Source organism: Triticum dicoccoides, chromosome 1B (assembly GCF_002162155.2).
Source record: "Triticum dicoccoides isolate Atlit2015 ecotype Zavitan chromosome 1B, WEW_v2.0, whole genome shotgun sequence".
In the NCBI taxonomy this organism is placed as follows: domain Eukaryota; kingdom Viridiplantae; phylum Streptophyta; class Magnoliopsida; order Poales; family Poaceae; genus Triticum; species Triticum dicoccoides.
The window spans coordinates 25499928-25506779 of record NC_041381.1 but is presented as its reverse complement, the minus strand read 5'-3'; positions in this window follow the sequence as shown (position 1 = coordinate 25506779).

Genomic DNA, 6852 nt, shown 5'->3' with positions numbered 1-6852 from the left:
TAACCAAAAGAGCGGAAAATGCTGAAGCTGCCCTTAAACCGGTGGCGGATGAACTGACGTCCGTAAAGCGGCAAATACACTCCATGACCGCTGCGATCTTTGGTAAGCTCCTTTTAACTTTTGTGATAATTTGAACCTGCTGCAGCGTAAATCCAGTTTGAAACCGTCCCTATATTGTTGTAGGCACACGCATCGGGCACTTGGGAAACGATGTGCGGAAGAAACTGAAGGCTGCCTACACCTTAGTGGAACAATTATATACCGGAGCCCAGCGGATCATCACCACAGCCTCTCATAACAACCCGGCACCTTCTTTAATCCAGGACACTCTTAACATGTTGTCGATGCTTCCGGCCCGGATAGAGGAGCTGAAGAAATCTGCTGCTCGAACCGGAGCTATTAACGCCTTGATCCGGGCTAAGGCATGGGTGCCAGATTTCGACCCTGTGGAAGCATCTCAAGGCTATCCCAGCCTGAAGGAAGATGGCTCTGAATTCAACGAAGAGGATTTAAGGGCAATAAACCGTGCAGTGCGCCCTCTGGCTTGTCAGCTAGCTGAAGAGGCAGACTTGACGCATTATCAAGCACAATACAATGACCAGAACAAGCGAGTGCCTGCCCCAACTCTTGAAGCGGAGAATCTGATCCCTCCAATCCGTAAGCACACTTACGCTCCTGATATTGAACCGTCTTCCCTGATACATGAAGAGGCTGTTTTCCAAGCTTTAATGGGAATCGACTGGACCACTGTTGATTTCCAGCCAATGGGTAGGGACGAAGAAGCTGAAGCGGATGATGACGAGGAGCAGGCCTAAACCGGGAGCCGGTTTGTATACCTGTCCTTGGAATCTTTCCAAAATAACAAATGATCTTTATTCAGGCACCGTGATGCCTTGTAACAGGATAGTTAATACTTCTATCTTCAATATGCCTTCGTGCATAAGTACTGAAGCTTTTGTTCGAAAAAAACCTCCATTCATATTTCCTGCCATGTCTTGGCATGAAGCTGGTTCAGCCAAGCTTTGAAGCGGAGGTTTTATAAACCATTACCGTCAACAAGGGGGGAGAAAACAACTCCCGTATAGACTGTACTGGGTCAATATAAACCCCCTTGTTACTCCATGATGTTAACAGGAAAAAAATAAAAATAAAAATAAACTGGGCATACTTCTCCGGATTAAAGGTGTTTGTTGACATAAAAGGAATCCAACAAAAAACTAAGAACAAACAAGCCATGAAAATACCATGGAAACCAAGGCAATGATAAAAACTGTTTGCAAAAATGTGCTATACTGAGCTGATCAGATGGTATTACGATGGTCAGACAGGACCAAGCCCCCAATAGGAGTGACAATGATTCAAGTCAGCCAGGTCCCCAAATGATTTGTGGCATATATGCCAGATCAAGAGGAGTGGCAATGGTTCGGGTTCGACCAAGCCCCCAAGTGATTTTGTGGCCTTAGGCCGACCAAGAGGCGTGACTGGTTCAGACTTGACCATGTCCCCAAGTGATCTGGTGGCTGTCGGCTATCAAAGGGTGTCGCGTTGGTTCGGACACGACCAAGGCCCCCAGTGATGTATAAAAAGCAAACGTCAAAGGGTAAACCGGAGTCCGCTTTAAAAACAGAGCCACTCCATGTAACCACGCATGATAAGAAAGACAGAAACCCCGCTTTAGCTGAGGCTCCGGTTTTATCATATCAAAGATAATATATACACTGTCATGATATGTACATAGATAGAGCCGACGGCTCAAGTGTAGTAAGGCCGAAGATGAGCTATATTCCATGGCCTGTTAGTCTCCTCCTCTGATGTACGTGAGTCTTTATGCTCTCGAATATCAATCAGATAGTACGACCCGTTGTGCAGATTCTTGCTGACCACGAAAGGTCCCTCCCAAGGTGGGGATAACTTGTGTATATCTGTTTGGTCTTGGATGAGCCGAAGCACCAGATCTCCTTCTTGAAAAGTTCTGGCTCTAACCCGGCGACTGTGATAGTGACGAAGATCTTGTTGGTAAATCGCCGAACGGGCAGCTGCTATATCACGCTCCTCGTCCAATAGGTCCAAAGCGTCTTGCCGTGCTGTCTCATTGTCCGCTTCGACATAAGCTGCCACCCAAGGCGAATCATGCCGGATATCACTAGGGAGAACTGCCTCTGCTCCGTAGACCATGAAAAATGGCGTGTATCCTGTGGATCAGTTTGGCGTAGTATTGATACTCCATAGCACAGATGGTAGCTCTTCAACCCAACATCCTGGTGTTCTTTGCAATGGGACCATAAGCCGGGGTTTGATGCCTCGCAAGATCTCTTGATTAGCTCGTTCTGCCTGTCCATTGGACTGGGGGTGTGCCACTGACGACACATCAAGCCGGATATGCTCTCGTTCACAGAACTCCTTCCTAGCGCCCTTAGATAAATTGGTACCATTGTCAGTAATGATACTGTGTGGAAAGCCAAACCGGAAAATCACCTTTTTGATGAACTGCACCACTGTTGTTGCATCACACTTGCTGACAGGCTCCGCTTCAACCCACTTGGTAAATTTGTCAACTGCCACCAAAAGGTGGGTTTTCTTATCCTTGGATCTTTTAAAAGGTCCGACCATATCCAGCCCCCAAGTTGCAAACGGCCACGTTATTGGGATCATCCTCAATTCTTGAGCCGGCACATGAGCACGCCTTGAAAATTTCTGACATCCATCACACCGTTTAACCAAGTCCTCCGCGTCAGCATGCGCTGTCAACCAGTAGAACCCGTGACGAAATGCCTTTGCCACCAGAGACTTTGAACCGGCGTGGTGTCCACAATCCCCTTCATGGATTTCTCTTAAGATTTCACAGCCTTCCTCAGGAGAAACACAACGTTGAAACGGCCCTGATACACTGCGACGATGCAATTCACCATTGACAATCGTCATAGACTTGGATCGCCGGACTATTTGCTTGGCTAGAATCTCATCCTCTGGTAACTCCCCCCCGGTTCATGTACATAAGATAAGGAACTGTCCAATCCGGAATATCATGCAATGCTGCCACCAATTGAGCCTCCGGATCAGGAATAGCCAAATCCGCTTCACCTGGGAGCTTGACTGACGTGTTGTGCAGCACGTCCAGAAAGATATTAGGCGGGACCGGTTTGCGCTGAGAGCCCAAACGGCTTAAAGCGTCCGCCGCTTCATTCTTCCGACGGTCCACATGATCCACTTGATAACCCTGGAAGCAACCCGCAATATTATCCACTTCCCGACAATATGCAGTCATGAGCGGGTCCCTAGAATCCCAAGTGCCAGACACCTGTTGAACCACGAGATCCGAGTCACCGAAGCACTTAACCCGTCTTAAGTTCATCTCTTTAGCCATCCGGAGACCATGGAGCAAGGCTTCATACTCAGCTGCATTATTAGTGCAAGGGAACATTAAGCGGAGAACATAACAAAACTTATTGCCTCGTGGGGAAGTTAACACGACTCCAGCCCCCGAGCCTTCCAGTTGCCTGGATCCATCAAAATGAATAGCCCAATATGTGTGATCCGGCTTCTCCTCTGGTGCTTGTAGCTCCGTCCAGTCATTGATGAAATCAACAAGTGCTTGAGACTTCACCGCCGTCCGAGGCACATACTTCAGTTCGTGTGGCCCAAGCTCTATAGCCCACTTGGCAATCCGGCCAGTCGCCTCCCGGTTCTGTATGATATCACCCAAGGGAGCTGAACTGACCACTGTGATGGGGTGCCCTTGAAAATACTGCTTCAACTTCCAACTGGCCATGAAAACACCATAGACCAGCTTCTGCCAATGCGGATACCTTTGCTTGGATTCAATAAGCACCTCGCTGATATAATAAACCGGCCACTGAACCGGATATTCCTTGCCTGCCTCCTTGCGTTCCACCACAATAGCCACGCTAACTGCCCGAGCATTGGCTGCTACGTATAATAATAGTGGCTCCTTGTCAATCGGAGCTGCAAGAACAGGCGGATTGGCTAACTGCCGCTTCAAGTCCTCAAATGCTTCATCAGCAGTCGGACTCCAAATGAAATGGTCTGTCTTCCTCAGCATTTGGTACAAAGGAATGGCCTTCTCTCTGAGGCGGCTGATAAACCGGCTTAGTGCGGCGATTTGGCCCGCCAAACGCTGAACATCATTGATGCACTTCGGTTTAGCCAGGGAGGTGATAGCTGTAATCTTCTCCGGATTAGCCTCAATTCCTCTATTAGACACCAGGAAACCCAGTAACTTGCCTGCCGGAACACCAAAGACACACTTGGCCGGATTAAGCATCATCTTGTAAACCCGCAAGTTGTCAAAGGTTTCCTTCAAGTCATCCACCAGCGTCTCCTTCTGCCTTGACTTTACTACAATATCATCCACATAGGCGTGCACATTGCGGCCGATCTGTTTATGCAGGCAATTCTGTACACACCGTTGATAGGTGGCTTGTGCACTCTTGAGTCCGAAGGGCATAGATACATAGCAGAAGGCTCCAAAGGGAGTAATAAACACTGTTTTCTCCTGGTCCTTAACCGCCATTTTGATCTGAGGATATCCAAAGTATGCATCCAAAAAACTCAAACGCTCACAACCCGCCGTGGCATCAATGATCTGGTCAATGCGGGGGAGGGCAAAAGGATCCGCTGGACAGGCCCTGTTAAGATCTGTGTAATCCACACACATACGCCAAGTGCCATTTTTCTTAAGAACCAGCACCGGATTAGCAAGCCACTCTGGATGGAACACCTCAATGATAAAGCCAGCTGCCAAAAGCCTGGCCACTTCCTCTCCAATGGCCTTTCGCCTTTCTTCGTTAAACCGGCGGAGGAATTGTTTCACCGGTTTATACCTAGGATCCACATTAAGAGTGTGCTCAGCGAGTTCCCTCGGTACACCTGGCATGTCGGATGGTTTCCATGCGAAGATGTCCCGATTCTCACGGATGAACTCGACGAGCGCGCTTTCCTATTTGGGATCCAAATTGGCACTGACAGTGAACTGCTTAGATGAATCGCCGGGCACGAAGTCAACAAGCTTGGTCTCAGCTGCCGATTTGAACTTCAGATCTGAATCATGCTCTGTAGTCGGCTTCTTCAAAGGAGTCATATCCGCCGGATCAACATTGTCCTTATAGTACTTCAACTCCTCCGTGGCACAGATCGACTCTGCATAAGCCGCATCACCTTCCTCACATTCCAAAGCGACCCTACGGCTCCCATGAACCGTTATTGTCCCCTTGTAACCCGACATCTTGAGCTGCAAGTAGATATAACAAGGCCGCGCCATGAACTTGGCGTAAGCCGGCCGGCCAAACAAGGCATGATATGGGCTCCGGATCTTCACCACCTCAAATGTTAGTTTTTCCGACCGGGAGTCGTGCTCGTCCCCAAAAGCCACGTCCAGGGCTATCTTACCAACAGGATATGCAGATTTGCCAGGCACCACACCATGGAACACCGTATTAGACGGTCTGAGATCTTTGTCTGTTAAACCCATGCGGCGGAATGTCTCATAGTACAGTATGTTAATACTGCTTCCTCCATCCATGAGTACCTTGGTGAATTTATAACCCCCCACCTGAGGGTCTACCACTAATGCTAGCTGGCCCGGATTATCAACCCGGGGCGGGTGATCCTCTCTGCTCCACACGATAGGCTGCTCCGACCAGCGCAAGTAACGTGGTAAGGCCGGTTTAACAGAATTCACCGCTCGCTTGTGGAGTTTTCGGTCGCGTTTATCCAAGCTAGTTGTGAAAACATGATATTGCCCATTGTTCAACTGTTTTGGCTGGCTCTGATAACCCGACTGCTGCTGCTGCTGCTGCTGGCCGTTCTGATTATTCTGGTGATTGTGACCGCCCTGATTGCGACCTGAACCGGAAGCTCCATCGTGATCCGGCCCATGAAAACCGGATCCTGAACCGCCACCTGACCCATGATCATACCAGAAGGCATTAGAGTTTTTAAACTCCTGCATGATATAACAATCCTTCCAAAGATGGTTAGCCGGCACCTCCTTCGTCCCGTGCTTCGGGCAAGGCTGAATTAGCAAATAACTCAAGCGGCTTGCGTTAGGATTGGGAGCCCCATTACGATTTGCCGCTTTACCTCTGCGCCGCTGCCCCCTGTCCTGTGCATTAGTGTTGGCCACAAAGTCCATGCTGCCATCCGCCTTGCGCTTGCCTCCGTTTCCATGACCCGCCGGTTTGTACTGCTGCTGTTTGGAGTTGTTATTCTTCCTTCCCTTCCCTGCTTCATCATCATCAGTCTCGGGATCCTTGGTACTGTCTGAATCAGGATACTTCACTAGAGCGGCCATGAGGGTTCCCATGTTATTACAGAACCGCTTCATGCGTCCCAATTTCAATTTTAAAGGCTCAAACCGGCAGTTGCCTTCTTGGGTTAAGATCGTAGAGTCAGCATTAATCCTGTCGGACGAGTGCAAAATTTCCGAAACGCGGTGCACCCAATGGGTCGTTGATTCTCCTTCCCCCTGGACACAAACCGCCAGGTCTACTATGGACTTGGGCTGCTTACACGTATCCTTGAAATTCTGGATAAACCGGGCCCGCAACTGGGCCCATGAGCCGACAGAATTGGGCGGTAGGCTCTTCAACCAGGTACGAGCCGTGCCTTCAAGCATCATGGTGAAGTATTTTGCACACGCGGTCTCATCCACGTCTAACATCTCCATGGCCATCTCATAACTCTCTATCCACGCTTCAGGGGATAAATCAGCGGTGTAATTCGGCACCTTGCGTGGACCCTTGAAATCTTTGGGCAGGCGCACATTGTGTAAAGCGGGGATTAAACAAGGCACTCCCAAAGCGGATGCGACTCCTGGTCCGGCGAAGGTGGTAG